The following is a 22631-nucleotide window of genomic DNA, read 5'->3' as shown; positions in this document are numbered from 1 at the left end:
TGGAAGCAACCTTGCTGCAATGCTCATCCTGAGAGACCAAAGACTGCTTAAAGTACCAGTGGTCTTCCAGCATGAAAGAAGCTAGCTTTGTACTTTTTTTCTCTGTAAATTTGATGAACAAATGTAGGGATTAACATCAAACTGGCCCAAAGAGTAGGAAAATCTCACCCTTTTCCTACAGCTTCAGCCAGTTTGATTTCACACATATGCTGAAAATTCTAGTAGAAAGAAGGAAAAATCCCTGCTTAATTATCTCAGCAGATGACACGCAGAAAATCTGCTACAGGGTATTCAGAACAAGGTGGATGATATGCTAACAACACTATGTGATCACCAATTACTGTGACTGTACTTCCTTAAATAATGAGTTGTAAAATAAAAGTTCTGATTGGCATGATTATGACTATGTGCTGGTTTGATTTGTCATTGGTTTTAGTAGCAGGGAAGGGTCCCCAGGGGTGGCCCCTGTAAGAAGCTACTGAAAGCTCTCCAGGCTACAAAAATTCTGGCCAAGTCTGAGCCATTTAAGACACAATGGATGCACCTATATGATTAAAATAGGAAAAAAAGGATAGAAGATCTGAGAGCAGAAGAGAGGGGGTGGTGAGAGCAAGATGGAGAGCAGAGAGGAGAGTAGTGGCAGAGCAGAGATATCCAGGTCTGGTGAGGAAGGAGAGGAAGGAGGTGTCTGAGCAGAGTTTCCACTGCAGCCCATGGTGAGAAGGCAGTCTCTCCCACTGCAACCCACCCAGAAGCATGGCAGAGCATCCTCTGAAGAAGCACTGTGGAGCAGATGTGGACCTGCAGCCCATGGACTTGGACCTGCAGCCATGGAGAACCCTGTGCCAGGGGAGGCAACTGTTCCCGAAACAGCCCATGACTCTTTGGGAAGCCAGCGCTGGAGCAGTCTGCTCCTGAGGAGTGTACCTCATGGGAAAGACTCATGTTGGAGGGGTTCATGAAGGACTCTCTCCCATTGGAGGGACCCAGTGGGGAAGCAGGGGAAGACTATGAGGAATTCTTCTCCCAGAGGAGGAAGGAGTGGCAGAAAACAACATGTGATACACTGACTCCAAGCTCCATCACCTGTCCCCCTGTGATGCTGGGGGGAAGGAGATAGAGAAATTGGGAACAAAGTAATTTGGGCCTGGGAAGAAGGAAGGGGTGGAGTAATGTATGTAAGCTCTAGTTTTTGTCTTTGTCTTGTTTGCATTTGATTTGTGATAAATTAAATGGATCTTTTTTCCCCAAGTTGGACCTATTTTGCCTGTGACCATAATTGGTGAGTGATCCCTCCTTGTCTTTGTCTCAACCCATGAGTTTCTAGTTGGTTTTTATCTTCATATCCCCCAATCAGGGAGGCAGGGAGAGCAGGTGGGTGAATGAGCAGGCATGTGGTTCTTTTTTGTCAGTTAGGCCCAAGCCATGACTGACTATTATCATGTTTTTAATTTTTTGTGCCTTTCAGAAGCAGGATGCTTTTTCCAAGCAGCAGGAAATGTAGACTGATAATCTTTATGAAAATCTAAATGCAGGATTAATGTTTATATTATTATTCCTGTTAATTTTAACTCTGACCGACAACGCTATTGTGTAGAAAATGTTTGAAAAAAGGTCAAAAATTGAAAAGCCATAGAGAAAAATAAATTTTCATTTACTCTGGCTAGAAGCAGCAGCAGCAACAACAACAACAACAATAATAATAAGAAGATATCTGATTTCATATTAATAATCACCTTTTTTTTGTAATTTGGTTTGGAGGGTGGAAGTGAGGTGCTGGAGTGAGCCCAGAGAAGGGCAACCAAGCTGGTGAAGGGTCTAGAGTGCAAGCTCTGTGAGTAGTGTCCGAAGGAATTGGTGTTGTTTAGCCTGGAGAAAAGGAGGCTAAGACCTTATCACTCTCTACAACTACCTGAAAAGGCATTGTAGCTAGGAGGTGGTTGGTCTCTTTTCCCAAGAAGAGACCTTGTTAAACAATAGGACAAGAGATAATGGGCTTAAGTTGCACCAGAGTAGGTTTAGATTAGATATTAGAAAAAAAATCTCCAACGGAAGGGGAATTAAACACTGGAATAGGTGGTTGAGTCTCCATCCCTGGTGTTTTTTAAAGATGTGTAGATGTGGTGCTTGGGGACATGGTTTAAGCGTTGGACTTGGTAGAGTTAGGTAAATGGTAGAATTAGATTATCCTTGGACTTGATTATCTTTAAGGTCTTTTCCAACCAAAATTGTTATATGATTTATGAAATTTGGGGAATTTACATATCCTGGTTTCTACACAAATTGTCAGTCCAATGGTGGCAGGGAGTTTATTGATTACAACTGTTTGGTGTGCTGATGACAGTCACAAAATTTCCTATTTTCTTTGGGCTGAACACCAGCCTGCATACTGATACGTTGTTGGACATTGTGCCTAGCCACACACAGTCCTTTACCCTTACCTAGGTTTGGCAACTCTGACATCATCCCAGTAAGTGTAAAACTTCTGTTTTTTCAAATACCTCAGTGTAAGTAACATATATTAAATTATGTGGTCAAAGATGGTTTCACACTTTCAAAAGTTTAATAGCAGTGATATTTTTCTGAAAGCAAAGATATCAGTGTGTAAGAGAAGTGAACGTTGGGGGAATTATAGTGAAAATAATAAATAACTCATGATTCCATGATAATCAGAAGGTCTGAGTGAAAAAATCTACTTCTAGCAAGATGGCATTTAGAACTAGAATGCCCTCTTTCTAACTGCTGTCTATAATCCCTTGTTAGACATGGTGTTAGTTATTAAATGTATTACTCTTCATATAAGTCTAATGATGTATTTTTGCTCTTAGTATAAGCATTATTATAATATAAAGTTTCAAATATAGTAATGATTTCAGCCTTATACAGGACATGGTAGAGAAGGATATAATTCTCGTTCAAATATGTTTGTTACAAAAAACTGGTTAAAAAAACATACTGAGAAAAGCATCATTAGGTTCGTTGTTGAAACAGAACTGGGTTCCTTGGTTTTCCGAGGAACTTCAGCTTTTTGTCATTCTTCTACTGTAAATCAGAACCTTAAAATTAAACCACTATGTTATTTTTTAAAAAATAAACGTAGATATATGTGTGTATTTTAAGTGATCCATAATATAATAATTAAACTATACTGGAATTGGCTCTTTCATAACACTTAAAAATAATTCAGAATCATTAGCTAATTAGCAGAGTACTTACAAAGAGCAGCACTACATAAACATAATGAGAGGGTGTTGAGCCACTTAGCCATGTTTTTCTTTTTGGCACAAGATAAACATATATTGATGTAACAACATATACACTGGTAAATACTATTGCTTCCATTTCCAGCCATTTCTGGAAAAAAAGTTGTCTTTTGCTTGTTTGTTTGATTGTGTATATGTAACAACTCACCAAATTAAAGAAAGCTTGGCTTCTGTCTGCTTTTCTTTTCCCTCACCTTTCGTTTGTCTGCCTTTCTCAGTTAGCCCATTTGTGGACCTATAATTTGAATTACCTGAGACAGAACATATCTTTAGAGTTATGTTTCATTTCTGTTTAGCAGAGGTATTGAAAAGAAAGTGTTTTAGTGACTTTGTCTATGCAATGACAATTCTGTCAGAATACAGCTGATTTGAGTGGCTAACTCAGGTGTTCATACACCCAAAAAGAGGCCCTAAACACTGACATCATCCATATTAACCTCTACGCTTTCTTGCAAAGTCAGATGCATACAAGATAAAAGGAGGAGGCAAGGTCAGAAAGAAAAAGTTCTGTCCATCTTGTTCAATGTGAAGACAATCCCCAGAAAACTGAGTTCTGAGATGGGCCAAAGTTTTATTGACAATCGTTATTTGGTAGGTGGGAGATTTTTACTGGAGGTCATGAGGCAAAGAACCATTTTATCCTCTATATCTACTTTGGAGGGAAATCTCTGTAGGTTTCTCATAGAAAATGGTAGATGATAATGTTTTTAAATGCTTCTCATTTCCACTTGCATGTATGATAGTTAATGAATATGCAAGGAGCTCATTTATATTAGACTCTTAATGCTACACAGCAATAGTTTTTTTATATAAGCAAAATGCAGGAAATGTTTATGTGTGCTTGCCATGCATGATGGTGTGATTTCAACTTATTACTCTTTAAATGAGTCATAATTTTGTAAAGCATTTAATTATACTTTTTACCATTTCATTTTTGAGCATGAATGTTCAAGTGTTTATCTGAAGTCATCAAAACCACATTCTGAAATAGCTCTTATTTTTAACTTACATGAATAAGTGCAGGAACAGAGCAGTTAAATGATTTTCCCCTGTATCAACTCTTTTTCATACTGTTAACTGACAGTGTTCACTTTAGAAAAAAATAAAAATATTAAGTGTCTGTGTTTATCTGCATGCTGTAAGTTATTGCATATCTAGAAATTATTGCTAGGGTACTCCTCACAGAGTTGGGGTATCTTTCTGTTTCAATAGGCATTTAAATATTAACCAAACCACCACTTTTGCATCATGGGTGTGGAAATCCTTCAAGAAAAAAATTCCCTTCACTTAGACTGGAAGAAGAAGCAGAACATAAAAGGACTGAAAGTATGAGAGGAATTTTTAATTATTTTAAATTCTATTCAAGCGTTTAGAACATTGGTTGATCATTGAAGGGGAATTCCATATTTTGTTTCATTCAATTTGTTTACCTATGCATAATAGCAATGCATTTTGTGAGTACTTGATGAGATAATCTATAACCACTCTATGACACTGAATTTTTTTTGTATTGATTTGAGCTTTAATATAAATTGTTACACCTTGATGCTGACAATTTTTGAAACTGAATGTATCACATTTAGGAATGTATAGATTATAAGAACAGATAATGCTGAATAGGGTATAAATATAATGCATGCAATGTATTCCACATACTTTACAGGAGTTGCATTATTACAGCTGTAAACATGGTAGATATCAAATGCAAGGTTGGTCTTAGTGAAAATATTAATTTATATATTTGTATTTATATGTTAGTTTGCTGATTTATTTATTTTTTTAAAATAGCTTTGTGAAGTCTGGAACACACATTAGAACAACTCATGGAGAAGAAAATAATTTTCAAAATTATATATCCATGGTTTCTGAAGTTAAACAGAGGTTGGAACGACTCTAGTTTTTTTTATTTGTCATAGCTGAGTCTGAAATGGCTCCAATAGGAAATGTTAAATAATTAATTATTTATAGAGCTAGGCAACTTTTTAATCAAATTATTGAAGCTTTCTTATTCCCAGCTGGAGTCGCATTAAGCAGCAAAGACATATGCTTTCATCCAGTTTGGTTTGATACTGCATGCCTAAATTTTTTATAACCTAAAAAAAAAAAAGCAGTCTGCTTATACAATTGCTGACAAACACTGCAAGCATTTAAGTCAAATATCACTGTATAATGCAATGTACTATTAACTGCCCGTGACCAATGGTGGAAGATAGCTTTCAGCTAAATATAAGTACCTTCCTATTAGACTAAATGAGCAAATCTAGTTTTCTTGCAAGGAAAAGTTTACCTAGCTGCCTACTTTAGCAATAAATACATTGAAGTAATTAATTTTGCAGGACACTTTCATATTTTAATGTATTTATAAATATATAAAGATTCATAAAACACATTTACTTCAAGCTAATTGTCTTTTTGGAAAAAAAATATAAAGTCATCATTATTAAATTCTCATATGAGAACTCTTATAAGCTCTCTAAAGCTTTTTTGGTTACCACGGCAACGGTTATAAGTGGAACCTTAAAATAGAATATAGTAATGTTACAACTGTAGAAATCCAGTCTCGACAAAATTTGATAAAAAGTCATGCTTTTCTTTTGGATATTCTTAATCATTCTAAATGTATAATCTTTAGCAGAGATCAAAGGTTGCTTGCATCTAATTAGCCAATTAAATGAATGTGATCTGTCTAGAATATGGCAGCAAATTTGAAAGCAATTAAAATGAAGGAAATTTTATCCAACGTATTTACTAATGTCTCTGTCTTATCCTGTTGATGAATGAATGAATGAATGACAAGATAATGCTCTCTGCCTTTTCTATGAGGACGTAATGATCTGAACAATACATCATCAAATTCAAACTACTCAAGGTCATCTGTTTAACTTTTACAAAGTTTAATACAGTGTGAGTGCCATTAAAAAATCAATCTTCTAAGACAGGAACTGAGACCAGCCTGGTCAACAGGACTCTTCAAGGTCCTGCATCTTCAGGCAGACCTGCTCAAAGCTGAAGAGGCAGCTTTTCATATGCAGGTGTACAGCCACCAGTTCCTGGGCAGAAAGGACTGTGAGACTTAGGACAGACACCATGGGTACAGCTTCTGCCACCAGACATGTATTGCACCATGTAAAGTTTTCAAAACTGAAAACCTATAAAACTTGGAACAAGCTTCCTTAGCCCAGAGCATATTTAAGTCCTTTTTATATAGGGTGACAGATGGTTTGTGGGGAGTGAACCCTCAAATGGTTGCCGGTCTAGAAGCTTACCCTCCCGGCACTGTTGGGAGCAAGGTGCACCTCAGCCTGTTAGTTTCTAGTTCTCAGCTGCAAACAGCTCACCAGATTTAAAAAGCCTAAGTTGTTCCTGACAGGTTTATTTAATCACTATCAGTTTCATAATATTTAGCTGTAGTTTAGGCAGTACAGAAGAAAGCTAAGTTTCGTTGGCTTAGCATTAATTAAGTTGTAACTGGGGGCATCAGAAGCATTTGGCAGCTGATGTCATTTTAAGATTATAGAACAGAGGTATGGTGTGTTTTTACTTGAGGCCATCTTCAGTGAAATAATGGCATGTTTAATATTTGAATAATCTTTTTCAGATTCCTGGTAAAATTCTCTGTGATGATTCAAAGCACATAATACTTTCAGCATTTATGATTTCAGGCTGTTAGAGGCGTGAGTGGTTTTGTTGCTCTGTTTACTTCTGATTCATATATTATGATATTTCAGAATTACAAGAGAGGGAATGTTCTTTCCTCTACAAGAAGTCTTACACTTTAGGAGCATGTTCATTCCAAGGGATGGTGACATATAGAGGAAAATTTGGAAAGAGATGTGTGTTGAAGGAACCTTGTGCCAGATATGCCAACCTTAATTCTATAATCTTCCTTGGAAGGAAAAGTCCTATTTTTTAAACTTCTTTTCTGTCTTTCACAAGGTCACAAGTTTGGACTAACCCTTGTTTGGGACTTAATCCAGAGCAGTTCAAGTGCTCAGAAATCTCTCTGATCCTCAGTTGTTCAGAAAATGGGTTGAGATGCAGAAATCTTCCTTTGCAAATGTCTTTTTTTAATATAAAAACATATATATACATATATGCATGCTTATATATATAATGCAATGAAAAGAATTGTCAGAGTTTCCTGTTCACCTTTGTGACTGAAAAGTCCTATGAATGTAATGACTGCATTTCAAAACCCGTGGCCAATGATAGAAAGTCACTTTAATTATAGAAACCGTATTTAACCACCTTTCAGAACCTGACAGTGACCCATTTGTGACATCCCTCCCTTAAAATGTCTGATTAATAGCTGGTGTGTGTGCCTATATATTTCCTTACTATGATTTCTGGTCTTTGCTTCCCCACCACTCCAGGGAAGGAATGCTTCTAGCATTGGCACTAAAAGTATTGCCTTTTTTTTTTTTTTTTCTTTTTTTCCTAAGGTCTTCTTCCTAAAGTGTCTCTTTAAATTAAAACAGGGAAACAAAGGTGAATGAGGAGGTGAAACAGATGAAACAATGTCTTTAAAATATTTAAAACAGGTGACCATGTGTGACAGGCTATTCAAGATAACAGATTTTTAATTCAGTAAGTTGTAGATTCCATTTTTCCATTTGATTTATAAATACTCTAATTGTGTTATCTTTATTATATTCTGGTTATTAGTATATTTAAGATACTTTGTCATTCAAAATATCTGTACTTTGTCTTGGTATACTATGGCTTGTTTAAACACAAGACTCTGTTACATTTCACAGTGTGTCATTAACAAGTGAGAAACCATACTTTTTCAGTACATCTGTATCACAGCACTTTTTATGAGCAGCTTGTAATGATATCTTTAAATTATGCATTGTATTTGGCTTTTTTTTCACAAATCAAAAGGGAAAAACTCAAGCAATGAAACTATCTCCTAAGAAGCTTGTAATTTACTACACAGTTGGCAAAACCTATTGTAAAGAATCATTATTTACTCTAGTAGCGAAGCTTCATCTGTTTTATACAATTTTATAGTTGTATGTAGGGTTGTTTTTTTTTCTCCACACGTAGACTTTGTATATCAAAAGTCTTTGATAGGTTTATTGTGGTTAATTCACCATGTAAACCAGGAACTTTATGCATTGTCATTTCTGCACATTTCTCAAACAGGAGCCAGCTTGGTTTCCATTTCCATTCAGTTTCTTTCTTGAGATACATGATGCTTATATAATAATTATCCTCATAAAAATCTAATTTTAAAATTGTATCAATTTATACACTGCTCCCCTTCCTCTCTCTCCAAATGCTGTTTGACAACTTGCTGGCAGCAAATGTTAAAGTGACTAATTGCGTTACATCCTACTCTGCTCTTGTGAGACCACACCTGGAATACCGTGGAATACCGTGTACAGCTCTGGTACCCTCAGCATGGAAAAGATATAGACCTGTTGGAGAGGGTCAAGAGAAAGGCCATGAGGATGATTAAATGGCTGGAGCACCTCTGCCATGAAGACAGGTTGAGAGAGTTAGGGCTGTTCAGCTTGGAAAAGAGAAGGCTCCAGGGAGGCCTTATAGCGGCCTTTCAGTAACTGAAGGGGGCCTACAGGAAAGCTGGGGAGGGGCTTTTCATCAGAGAGGGCAGTGATAGGACAAGGGGTAATGGTTTTAAACTGAAAGAGGGGAGATTTAGGTTAGACATCAGGAAGAAATTGTTCACTATGAGGGTAGTAAGGTACTGGAATAGGTTGCCTAGGGGGGTTATCAAAACCCACTCTGATGAGGTGAATGCATTTTAATAACTGCACCTTAAGGTGCATTTACAATAAAAAAAAGCTAACACGTGAGCAAATATCTCAGAATATTGTTCTTAACTTCAACATACCTTTTCTTGATGTTGATTTATAAAATTAAGGGAGTCTGTTGAATGAGATAATTCTTGAGATTAAAAACATATTTTAGAATTTCCTAAGTCTGCTACCCGTGCTCAGCATATAATAATTTGGCTATCATCTACAAACAGCTTTTAGTAAGACTGTTTTTTCAGAAAATGATAACACTTGGAAGAGAAATTGGCACTTGTTTTCTTTGTAAAAAGTTTAGCAATCAAAAACTTGTTTTAGAAAACTCGGAAAGAGCCTTATTGTCATGGGAGTTCTTGTGTTAGAACTCCAGTGTGAGGGTATTGTTTTGGGCCAAGGAGAGATGTATGGGAACAAAATGGCCTCCCTTTTTTACTAGAGAATACACAGCATGATTATTAGGAAATTAAAAATGTATTAGTACAACAAAGATTATTTCTTTAAAGTCTCTTGAACATGTGTTCATTATTTTACCCTGCTTTTGAGCAGGTGTTTTGGACTAAATGATTTCCAGGTCGAAGTCCTTTCTGACCTCAACGATTCTGTAATTCTGATCTTTCACACAATGAGTACACCCTTAGAAAATCTTTTTGAAATATCCACATATTGAGGAGGCATCCTGATTAATACATAAATAAAGCACAAAATGCTTTAAAAAATTACAAATCTTTCATAATACTCGCTGTTTCAGCCTGCTTTAAATATCTTTACATATTTGTGAAATGTATTTTAAAATCTGAGTAATGTTGCACATGATAATTTTCTAGTATGGTTTGGTATATACTTTTTTGTTTTATCTTTATTGCAGTGCATTTTTGGTACTCGGGTCTACAAGGTGTGGTTTGAAGTATGTATTAAAACTAAATCTCCTTCTTTCTCACCTTTCCCTTTAAAAAAGAAGGGGGAGGAGCAGAAGAGATTTACATACATCAATGGACACACATTCACTGTGACTTCTTTTGCCTTCCATATTGCTTCCTGGTATACGTTTTCCACAGGAAAAAGACTATGGCATAGCTCTTAAGGGTTTTTCCACACCACAATATTTTTTTTCCAGTTTCTTGCTTATTGATTTCTGACAGCTTGAATCCACCTTGTATTTTAAATCTAGTAGTACTCTGAGAATGGTAACACTGAATAACATATCTGGCTTTGTACGTTATTTTCTTTGTTTCTTTTGTTGTTTTTCTGTTGTTGTCAAAAAGGAAATACATCCATATCAAATCTATCAGAAGTGAGTCAGGCTGAACAATGTTTAACTTGTAGCATATAAATGAATATTTTTGAGATACACAAAGAGGATAAATATATACATATTAAATCAGTTTGGGACCCCACAAACACTTGATAAGTTCAGTTATAGCAAAATAAGTAACAAAGTAATTCTAGGGGACAATGTTTCAAATGATGTAAAATTTGAAGCTTTGCATTTACACACAAAGCAGCTAATTTCAGTAAAAATATGTGATGTTGTAATGTTTTCCTCCACTTTTCCTTATGCAAAGTAAATTTGGAAGTGATTTGGTTTCCTCTCTCGTTCTCCTCTGTCACTGAGTATGCTTGAAAATTATACATATTCCTAATAGAGAAAGTACCCTCAACTATCCTTTTATCTGCAGTGCTTTCTTGCTTTTTTTTGAGCTTCCTTTGTGGCAGTCTCTACACTTGCAAATTGTGGTTAGTCCATTTGATGACTAATTCAAGTTAGCATGCTACAGCCTATTAAGCTTGTCACCAGCCTAGCTGAGGTACCATTCCTTGTTAAATTTCCATTTATTGTGTCTTCCCCAGTGACCAGCTCTAAACAATTATAATGAGGCTATAACTGAGTTTGTAGACAAATAGGGAAGCTGAGCACAGAGGAAAGAAGCAGAGGAACACTGTAAGCTAGGTATTTCTCAAACTGCTAAAAATATGTTAGTTACCTTTTCCTTTTTTAACTGATTTGAAAAGGAGTGTCATTATTTACTTTTGGCACTGATCTGATACTTTTAGTGTTTCTTCCTAGGGTTATATATTATGAATCAGTCATGAGAAGGGCCTGTGATAGCTTTTGAAGACCTAGTGAAGCCCATTTGTAACATTAAAAACTAAACCAGCTGAGCACAATAGAGGAGAAAACTTCCGTATTTGCCAGCAACAAGTGTTACAGGTAAATTAAACTTCTGGAAGTGGTGATGATTTCAGGATCCTCTGTGGCAGTAGTTACCTGGAAGAAAACAAAAATTGTGAATATGCATAACTGAGATATAAATTAATCAGAAATAAAGTAGAACAGTCTTTACAATTTTTATATGTATCCTGACCTTTCGTACATGCTACAGAGTGCCTGCTTTTCCTAAGTACCCTGTACCTGGGGCTTTCAGTGGGAATGTGGTATCCAGAGATGTGGAAATCCATCTAGGTGTCTGTCTGCATATTTTAGTAATAAAAATTTACACCCTTAAGATGCTTGTTTCTCAAACCTCACCCTTGTTAATATGTAGAAGTTACTCATAGTTACTATAAATATAAAACATTTGTAAAATCATTCTTAAACTAGTGTTTACCTAAATAAACTAGTGTTTATACGAAGGATAAGAAGAAGTATGGAGGATAGACTTTGTGGTTTTGTTGGCTGTATTACTTCTTTCTGAGTTTTTTTTACGTCTTGGAATGTAATGTAGGAGCAGAAGGTACCATCTGTTGTTCATTTGACTCAGAAGATCCACTTCTCTTCCTCCAGTTTAGTAGCTTGCTGTCCTGTCTAGGGGCATTGTGTCTTAATGTTTACTGCCTAAATAATAATAGTAACATAGCACGTGTTTGATTACTGAGAGTTTAAGAGTATTAAACAGGCATGCCAGTCTTTTGGGAACACCATTCCTAGCTGGTATACTACAGAGCAAAGATATGGCTACTACTGCTGGATAATAACTTTTATTTACCTTCTTTCTCTGCTTAAAGGAACCAGAGCCGTGTAATGTAATAACTTCTTCCCACTGCTGTTTGTGGGATGAAAATATGTTCCTTGCTATCAAAACTGACCCCAGAAGCCACAAGGATGAAATATTTCCAAGGACAAATCTTCCAATCAACATAAGAATGAGGATTTTCTCATTGTAATGAAGCTTTCCTGTTCTGTCTATAATTGTGTTTGGCATCTGTAAAAGCTGCAATATTTCTGTTACAGTATTTTTCTTGCTTTATTTTCCAGTTGTGAAAACAACTTTAATTGTTATGAGGTCACTACAATAGTATAATTGTAGGTTCTAAATAGGTTTTTGTTTAGTATCTTGGGGCTGAAGTGACAACATCTTTTTCTGATTTCTCCAGCCTGGCAGGTTATACACTTCTCTGAACATGTAAAGCAAGTCAACCATATAAACCAGAAGCAATGAATATCTGTATGCAAAATGAGTTACACTGATACTTTTTACACGGACCCTGTATTAAAAATTCCTTATCCATTGGGAAACAGTCTTATTTGCTGGAAACTGTGGGTTTCAGCCAAATAAAGCTTTTCAGGCAAGTCACTTTCTAGGGTTTTAGATTCTCCCTCCTAGATTTATACAAGGATTATGGTATCAAGTGGGATTTACAAAAGCTTAGAATTAAACAAATGGGGTCTATATTTAGTCATGTGGTTTTGAGAACTGACATGACACTTAGTCTCTTAAGAATTTATACCATTTCAGAAAACTGGATGGAAGCTCCTACATCATTAATGATATTCTGTAGTGAGGTATGTTGTACAGTGGCACTAAGTTAGTTCACACACTAAAAGCAGTACAGATTTCTTAACAGGCCACTTTTCCCTTGCTCACCATCACAGATTATTGAATTTCTGAAACAGACTGTTATAATCCAGAGACAATGGTGTCCTAACATGTTCTTTCTAATCAGGTTCGAAGAGCTCTGTACAACACTGAATAGTGCATTGTAGACAAACTTCAAGAAAGATTAGGAAATTCTAAAATAGAAACCTAGTTCCTCAGCTGAAATCTGAGCTTGTAGTATTTCAGCCTTGATTCAAACCAAAATATTGTGAAATGTGAAGTGCTTGTACCACAGGAACCAAGAATCAGAAACCTAGGTGGACAAAGAATAATAATAAGGATACCTTACTCTAAATGTTTTTATCCAAAATGAACACTTTTATTTTCACTCCAGAAGCCCCAAAATAATGTGTCATGGGCTGTTTTGGTTTTTTTTAGATACTTCTGTGATGAAAGCTAGGCATTTCTACTGAAAATTTCAGAATTAGAAAATTCCTGAATAACCCTTACTTTTCTGTGTAAACAATTTGTACATTCCATTACAAATTCCTCGTTATGTTTAGAAGAAATAACAAGTTCAGGGAAAACTAAGGGCAAGTCTTTCAGTTCCACTTCCTGTGGCCTAAGATATTTGATTATGAAAAGAATGGACTGATAGCAACCAAGACAATTATTTTAAATTTCCTATGGTACAGATTCTGCAAAGAAATAGGATGGCATAACTTTTTGGCCAAAGAAAACCTATGTGTTTCTGGCCAAAGAAAATTGATGTGCAGATGCTTTTATAAGCATTAATTTCCTTAATGCAGAAAATGAACTTTGACCAATCATTGTTTTCTGTTTCCAAAGCAATATAAGAGAAGTTTCCTTTTAAAAAAGTCAACAAAAGAGATAGGAGTCTGCCATAATTTCCTAAGAATAGTATCTGAAAAAGAAGCAATCCAATGTGATCTACGTTGTTTGCCTTCAATGATGCTTTTTATCAAATTGTTTGTAATTAAAAGGTGGTGTGTGTGGTGGTTTTTTTTGTTTGTTTTTTTTTTAAATAATGTAATAAGAGTACTATTTTCAAGAAGATTTTTTTACTTTGCAGCTTGTTTTACGTACATTTTAATATATCAATATATATGCACATTTTTATGGTTGTGTAACCACAAGTTCTGGTAACATTCTTGCAGACCAAATGTAATCTTGTCTAATTTCTGTTTGTTGCCAAGTAACTGCATGATGTGTGCTAATATAACATCTGCCATCCTGGGTTTGTATGTGAGCTTTATTTAAAGCTTGGTACATTAAATGGACAGTAAGTGCCAGATATTATTGTTCTCAGGCACATTCCTCTCCCTCCCCTTACAGGAACTTTGTAACTTTTTTGTTTTTAATATTCTGTGATAGACCTTGGTTTCCTACCATGTTACAATACACAAGAGATACGGAACTAAAACTTCAGGGCTTAGAATTCAGACAACTTTTGTATAGAGATAATGGAAACCGTACCCTGTACCAGGATGTCTGCTGTTATAATGTAAGAGTCTGTACACACAGCATAGAATCAGGCAGAATATCTGTATGATAAACTGTAGAGTTGTACAGTGCTATTTGCATGGCACGTCCCCCACTCCACCCCCATCCCATTTGGCGCATAGACACTAACTACTTAGGACACCTTGGGAATTCTGTATACTTTTAAAATCTGGTTTTAAGTGCAAATGTTTGCTAAAAATAGAAAAGTAGGTGGAGACCTAAATCTCCCCTCTTTCAGTTTAAAACCACTCCCTCTTGTCCTATCACTATGTCTCTGATGAAAAGTCCCTCCCCAGCTTTCCTGTAGGCGCCCTTCAAGTACTGGAAGGCCGCTATAAGGTCTCTCTGGAGCCTTTTCTTCTTCAGGCTGAACAGCTGCAAATCTCTCAACCTGTCTTCATAGCAGAGGTGCTCCAACCCTCTGATCATCTTGGTGACCCTTCTCTGGACCCCCTCCGACAGGTCTATATCTTTCTTGTGCAGAGGACACCAGAACTGTACGCAGTATTCCAGGTGTGGTCTGACCAGAGCAGAGTAGAGGGGCAGAATCACCTCCCTGGCCCTGCTGGCCACACTTCTTTTGATGCAGCCCAGGATGCAGTTGGCTCTCTGGGCTCCAGCACACACTGGTGGCTCATGTTGAGCTTCTCATCTACTACAACCTCCAAGTCCTTCTCCTCAGGACTGCTCTCCAGCCATTCTCCCCCCAGCCTGTATTTGTGCCTGGGGTTGTGCTGACCCAGGTGCAGGACCTTGCACTTAGCTCTGTTGAACTTCATGAGGTTGGCACTGGCCCACCTCTCCAGCCTGTCAAGGACCCTCTAGACGGCATCCCTTCCCTCTAGGATGTCAACTACTCCACAAAGCTTGGTATCATCAGCAACCTTGCTGTCCATGCTGTCTACTCAATCCCACTGTCCATGTCTCCAACAAAGATGTTAAACAGCACTGGTCCCAATACTGACCCCTGAGGGACACCACTAATCACCTGCCTCTATTTGGACATCGAGCCATTGACCACAACTCTCTGGGTGCAGCCATCCAGCCAATTTCTTATCCACCAAGTGGTCCATCTGTCAAATCCATGCCTTGTCAGTTTTGAGACCAGGATGTCATATGGGACAGTGTCAAATGCCTTGCACAAATCCAGCTAGATTATGTCAGTTGCTCTGCCATTATCCACCATCTCTGTAGCCTCATTGTAGAAAGCAACCAAACTGGTCAGGTGTGATTTGCCTGATATCTAACTTGTTCTTAATATTTATGAAGAAAAGGACCTTTCTTTTTAGAGAAGGACCCAAGATCTTTCTCTACTAATCTCATTTTCATCTAGTCAGCTCCCAGCCTATACTGGAGCCTAGGTTTGTTCCTCCCCAGAGACAGGACTTCACATTTCTCCTTGTTGGACTTCATGAGGCTCCTGCCAGACCATTTCTCAGGCCTGTCAAGGTCCCTCTGAGTGGCATAACACCTGTGAGTGGCAGAACAACCATCTGGTTCATCAACCACTCTTCCCAGCTTTGTGTTCTGTCATCCAGGTCAGTAATGAAGAAGTTAAACACTGTGGCCCCAGCAGTGACCCCTAAGGTACACTGCTGGTGACAGTCCTCCAGCTGGACTTTGTGCTGCTGGTTGCAACACTCTGAGTCCAGCATTACATCCAGTTTTCAACACACCTCACTGTTCACCTACTTAGTCCATACTTCCTAAGTTTATCAGTGAGCATGTTATGTGAGTCAGTGTCAAAAGGCTTGCTAAAGTCAAGATAAACAGCATCAACTTCTCTCCTTGGGTCCACTGAGCCAGTTATCTCACTACTCATGTCATCAGCTTGGTTAGGTGTAATTTGCCCTTTGTAAACCCATGCTAGTCATCATCATGTCCTTCATGTGTTTGGAAGCAGTTTACAGGTCTATTTGTTCCATCACCTTAGGATTCAAGGTGAGACTGGCAAACCTATGTCCCCAAGATCCTCCTTCTTGCCTTTCTTGAAGATGGGAGTGACATTTGCTCTCTTGCAGTTCAAAATCTCTCAACTTGAAAACAAAAAAAACCACACCTGCTTGAATGGAGCAGATCAAACCTAGCTGCCTGAGAGGACAGAAAAGTTAATGTGCACTCAAATAAACATACAAAAAGCAAAAAGAGACTTTACATTGTTCACAAAAGTACAAATTACAGATTTTTGTCACTTAATTTTTGGGCCACAAGAAATGAAAATATGTCCAAATTTCTAGCAGATCAACAAAAGGTTTGGAAGACTAAATCACTGAAAAGACTTGGAGAACAAATGGAAGAGGTGTAGAGGTCTACAACAGAACCAGAACAGAGAGAATGAGAGCAGGTCATCTTTTAAATAAAATTATTTTAAAATAGCACAACAGAATTAAAAGGTTGAGTAAAAATCCTGGAAGAGGAAACACTATGCAATATGTAAAAAGTTCTCTAAATGTCAACTCTTCAGAAGAGTTGAAGCGGTCAGGGTGCATAGGGTTCTATTGCCTTTACAAAGCTTCCTCAGAGGCTGAGAAATTTAATTCTGAAATGTCAGCATCATCAGCAGAAAGATTTAATTATGAAAAAAACCCCGCAAAACATAGAGTATCTAGAATTTGTGTTCAAAGGTCATGAGCTACAGTATTTAGGAGAATTATTCTCTCCTTTTTTGAGAGTTAGGGCAGATTATTCTAATTTTAATGTTTCTGAAAAGACTGAGGAAGAGAAGTAACAGTGAATACTAAAATTCAACTGTCAAAGATGAAAGTGAGGCTGAAGAAGAAAATTTATGTACCTCTAATTAATTGGACAATATAAATGAGATTTTCTAGAAGTCATCCAGTAAGAGCAATAGACTAATTATTAAGGAAATGTTTGTTTAGCCTAGTCACAGAGCACATAACCTTATGTCACGTCCCTCCCCCTGCCCTCACTATATTTTCTGTATTTTAACCTAGAGAAAAAAAGGGAAGATAGTAGATTAAGGGAATAGTATGAGAAGGCAATTCAGAATGATATGCAGAGGAATTTTAATTGTGTTGCAGAGTGCTTGCTTGATGCAAAATGTATGAGTCTGACTTTTCTTACTTGCTTTTCTAAAACTCATTATTTATATAACTCTCTGTTTTGCTTCATGAATATTTAATCTATTCCAGTAGCCCTGTTGTAGGGCTACTGCAGTATGGGCTTCCAGACTTAAAAAGTGCTAAGAACCACCCTCTCATATTTTTTTTTTTCATTTGCCTTGACATAGAAGCAGTAACAGAAATTTCACATAATCACAGAGAATTGTTGCAGTTGGAAGACCTCTAAGATCAATGAGTACAACCATCCACCTAGGGAAAACAAAAGAAAACAAAACAACCCCTGGGAAGCCTGCTCCAGTGCCTGACTGCTATTTTGTTAAATAAATTATTCCTCATATATAGTCTAAACCTCCCCTTGTGCAACTTAAGGCCATTTCCTCTAGTCCTAGTGTTACTCACTTGGGAGAAGAGGCCAACTCCCACCTCCATACAACCTACTTTCAGGTAGTTGCAGAGAATAACCAGGTCTCCCCTCAGCCTCCTCTTGTCCAAGCTAAACAATTCCAGTTCCCTTAGCCTATCCTCATAGGACTTGTTCTCTAGACCTTCACCAGCGTGATTGCTCTTCTCTGGGCATGCTCTACCACCTCAATGTCCTTCTTGCAGCAAGGGGTCCAAAACTGAGGATGGTATCTGAGGTGTGGTCTCACCAGTGCTGAGTATAGGGTCATGATCTCTAGTCCTACTGGCCACACTGTTCCTGATGCAGGCCAGGATGCTCTTGGCCTTCTGGGCACACGGCTGGCTCATACTCAGCTGGCTGTCAACCAACAGCCCCACGTCCTTTTCTGCTGGGCAGCTTTCCAATCACTCTTCCGCAAGTCCATGGCACTGCATGGGGTTGTTGTGACCCAAGTGCAGGATCTGGCTCTTGACCTTACTAAACTTCATACAGTTGGCCTCTGTATATTTCAGAATATACAGTATAAATCAGGTGAACTGTGTTTGCTTAATCCTGTTATCACACAGTGGTAAAGACGAGAATGTTCCAGGGAAAGCTCTGTGTCGATAAAATAGTAACATAAGCTGAACTCAAACCAGAAGCCTAGTGCATCTGAAACATACCAATTGTAGTGGTCTTTTCTTTCCTGAGCTGATTTTGTCTGCTAGTGGATGTCATTATAAGGGCAGAAGGAAGAGTTAGAGAGTCCACAATACGTCAGATCCCATTGGCATGTTTTAGAAGAGTGCCCTGTGATATGACAAGCAACAGGTATGGGTGCCCTCATCCAGAGGTGTAAAAATGATTATGGAAAGGATCTACTTATGGCACCCTGGCAGGAGGAGAAACTGCTATTTTTGGCCTAGAGAGCTTTTATGTGCCAGTAATATAAATATGGCAAAACAGTCGGAATTCCTGCTGGATGAAATGCTAGTGAGCTTCATCATTAAGCTGAAACATCAGAGAATCATCTGGTGGAGGTGCTCCTGGGTGTGTGTTTTCATTCTTTTGTTAACATAAGCTTTTATTTTAATTAAACCCACAGATAATATATCACAAGCTTGATCATAGCAACAACAGCAGCAACCACCTCGTTCAACATTTTCTAGGTGCTTTTCACATGGTCTGATGTCTCTTAGATGGGAGTGGAGGAAAAAATTTAACAGACCATGCAGACAGACTAGGCTTTAGCATGACATCCTTTTCACAAACCTACACAGAAAATCTCATTACCTTGCTTTTTTAGGGATTAGTTTTATACAGAAACAATGGTGTAATACAGAGGAACTTTATGCAAGAGAGAAAGAATACTTTGGTTATTTTAGATCCTTTAATATTCTTGTTTGTCTTTGTCTTTTTGTATTTTGGGTCTTTTTTTTTTTTTTTTTTTTTTTGGGTGCGGGGAGTTGGGAAGGGGGACAGAATCCTGTCCCTATAACAAAAAGTCTTTCAGGATCAAATCTTTATTCTTTCCTTGCCTCTCTGAAAAATCAAAAGATAAATTCTAAATCTGCCACACAAAGAGACTGATACTGTCTAGATGTTAGGCTAATACTAAACTCAATAATTCAAACTGCATATAGTGTTTGATTCTTTTCTATTTCAAGACTGCATTAGCATCTGTGATGACAGATTTTTGATTATTTGTACTTTTTCCTTGTAGACCACTGGGAAATGTCACTGTGTGTTCAAGAAAACTAACAGGAAGAAAAGAGCAATAAATACATCTTCTTTGAAGTCATAGGGGTAGCACAAATATCACATCAGAATCAATTAGAGAAGAGCAGATGATGAAAACCCCAGTATCTGGCTGCATTTGCTCTACTCTTCCAGTATTCAACCTGTCATTAATCACTGGGAACTCAGAAACTTAGAACATTGTAAAAGGATTCTTGGAAATATTCTTCCCATGTTCTGAGAGTCCATTTTAGCAATACCTCTTCTTTTCTCAATATGCATCATTGAGAGTTTTGCATAACAATGGCCTTTTTATTATTTAATATGTTATCTGCTTCTGCACTTTCTCACAGGAAGTACCAATATTCTACATAATGCATTACATATTTCCTCTAGGAAAAAATTCTTACATAAAAAAATTGAGGATTGCAACTTTATTTTGAAAAAAAACTTCACAAGAAAGGATTAGGTATGAGAAATAAGAATTGTTTTCATTCGTATGCCCAAAGCAATAGGGTTGGGTGCTTGGTTTTTTTTTAATATGTGTTAAGGGGAAGACAATGACAAAGGCATAAACTGAAAGAAGAGGCAGAATTTTTGTCTCTCAAGGCAAGATTTATGAGAACTTTTCAGAAGATAAAAGCTGATCTTCAATCAGTCATAACTGTCACATTAGGCAGTTCATTTATGGTCATATGCCTGTGGCTTCATACACGTATCTTTAGTATAATTATATGTATCTGCCCTCAGTTTGAACTGCTTGATTCAGGGTATAACCAGACTTGTTCACACAGTGAGGCAGAATATTCTTGCAGGGCTGCTCTGCAGTGCATGATATATATGATTTTAAATGCCCTTGTGAATGAAAACTAATCTGTATCTGAGAAATGAGATTTAAGGTTATTAGAAGTCTCAGGGAGGTATAAATAACTCCCTTTTTATGAAAAACCTTGCCATATATATATATATTATTTTAAAGCAGTGATTTCTCTAGTGATATATCTGATTATGTAGGACTATAACTATGTTAGGACAAATAAAGAAAAAACCCAACGTCTGTGCATTACATTACTTAAGTTTTACTCTGCTCACAATTGCTCTGAGAAACCTCAGAGTTTTCAATATTAGTATTAATCTGGACAGTTACTGTGTATATTAGCATTTCAAGACTGCAGGTTCAGGCTAGACATAGTTAAGCTTTTTGCAACCTGTTATAAACTTTTGCTACAGTTTTACAGATATCACTATTAAAACAAACAAACAAACAAAAAAACTCCAACCAAACCCAAAAATGTAGACAGTTTTTTTTCCAAGATAGTGCAGTTTTCAACTGAAATGCTATAGTTTTTCCTCATATTCTTCTAATACCTACAATTCCTAAATATTGCCATCTATGGCAGCTTTTCATAAGTGTTGACTTACCAGTGACAGTGTTTGTTTTTTTTTATTCAAGAGCCCTCTCATGAAGTGGACACTTTAACATAGCATCTAAAAACCAAACTTACTGTTTTAATCTAATTTAAAATCTTCTCCATGTTCATTACTATAAGATTATAACACTTGACAATACTTGGTTACATGTTGAGATTTAATAGTGAGAGAGGTAAGCACACCACATGTACTTCATAGCCCAGCACTGGCCAACTCTGAGGACAGGAGGAACAGGCAGGAGCACCAGGCACTACATTCAGGAGTACCTGAAGGTTCAGCTTTATGATCAATCAGACCTAATATCTCTACGCTGGTGGAGGTGCCTTGACCTCAAGGAAATTTGCCTGTGCCTAAAAACAGCAGAAAGAAGAGAGGTCAAAAAGAAAACTAGGCTCAGAAAATCAGCAGGAAAGTAAATAGTAATGAGAAATTCTCCTAGTTTCTAGAGGCAAGTTAAGAGATAGGAGATATTCCTGATCTGTGGGGTGAGTTCAGTAAACATTGTGGACTTCAAGAAAACTCCATGCTCTGATTTCCTTCTATGTCACATATGTAAGGATATTTTACCCCAGCATAGTAATTAATTAGTTTCCTTATTTAATCCTTTGCAACATCTTCCAAGGACATGTCAGACATATTTTCGAAAAATGGTCAAACTCATAAACATAAGAGGTTTAATCTCATTGTATTATTTGAAATTTCAGGAAGATCAGAGGGTCTTCATCCTCAGAAAGCAAGTTTTACTTCAATAAAAAGTTGAACACGTGTTCTAAAATATAGATAACTCAGACTGGCCAGGTAAGGCAGCCATGCCTGTGAAGTTTTGCCCTTGCAGAAGGTGTCTAGCCAATAAATTTCCTTTCTGAATTGCAGACAAGTCCACATAGCCCTGTCTGCCTCTACGAAACTAAGACTATTTGTAAACATTACAAGAACATTAAGGAAGAATTTGAGAGCAGATATGACAGACATAAACGTAGATCCTTGAATTATTCTTTTTCTACCATAAATCTCATTAGTTTTGATGCAGTTCCTTTTTTTTTATCCAGAGTAGTGATATTTTGAGGTACAGTTTAAATTAAGCTTTTCTTAATTAGCTGTGTTAAATTATAAGAAGGGGCTGCTCTCTTCAAACAACAGAATTCTTTGTAGAGCAAACGTATGCATTATGTGACCATAAACATCTAATGCTAAAGTGGCAGCTTAGAAGGAGGAGTATGGAAGTAAGTAGGTAATTGATGTAAAATTATTGTCTTCTGGATAGTTTCCAGTTGGGTTACTGGTTGTGATGGCTCTGTTTCATCACCACAAGACAAATTGTTCAATATGTTTTAAATGCACATCCAATCTGATAGGCGTGGAATGTGAATTTAGGCACTTTCTCTTTCAGCAGGATCAATCTGTGTGCAGCTGAATTATATCTCTGAAGTTTGATATTCCTTTTTAAAACAGTTTCAGAATTGTTTACTCCACTTATGATATATTTTTTCCTACAGTTTCTAATGAAAAAGAAGTTTGACACATATTTGTTTTCCAACTATTAATCAGTGGTCATTCAAAAATCAAGCATAGGATTTCCTGTAAATTTGGTTTATGATCCAACAGTTTTTCTTTGA

At 37.1% G+C, this 22631-nt stretch overlaps 1 protein-coding gene and 1 long non-coding RNA gene across 3 annotated transcripts in view; one reads left to right on the top strand and one right to left on the bottom strand.

The window, feature by feature from the left end:
• Positions 1-22631, top strand: part of IL1RAPL1 (interleukin 1 receptor accessory protein like 1) — a 703718-nt gene that overhangs the window by 521146 nt on the left and 159941 nt on the right. The window lies entirely within an intron of this gene.
• The window catches only part of LOC127380059 (uncharacterized), a 29872-nt gene continuing 14549 nt past the window's right edge, over positions 7309-22631 (bottom strand). For both annotated transcript variants that reach the window (XR_007888416.1, XR_007888417.1), the window contains one exon: positions 7309-11309. This is a non-coding gene — a long non-coding RNA (uncharacterized LOC127380059). The remainder of the gene's footprint in view (positions 11310-22631) is intronic.

Source organism: Apus apus, chromosome 1 (assembly GCF_020740795.1).
Source record: "Apus apus isolate bApuApu2 chromosome 1, bApuApu2.pri.cur, whole genome shotgun sequence".
Classification (NCBI taxonomy): Eukaryota; Metazoa; Chordata; class Aves; order Apodiformes; family Apodidae; genus Apus; species Apus apus.
The sequence above is the reverse complement of the archived record's forward strand: the minus strand, read 5'-3'. Positions and strand labels throughout refer to the sequence as shown.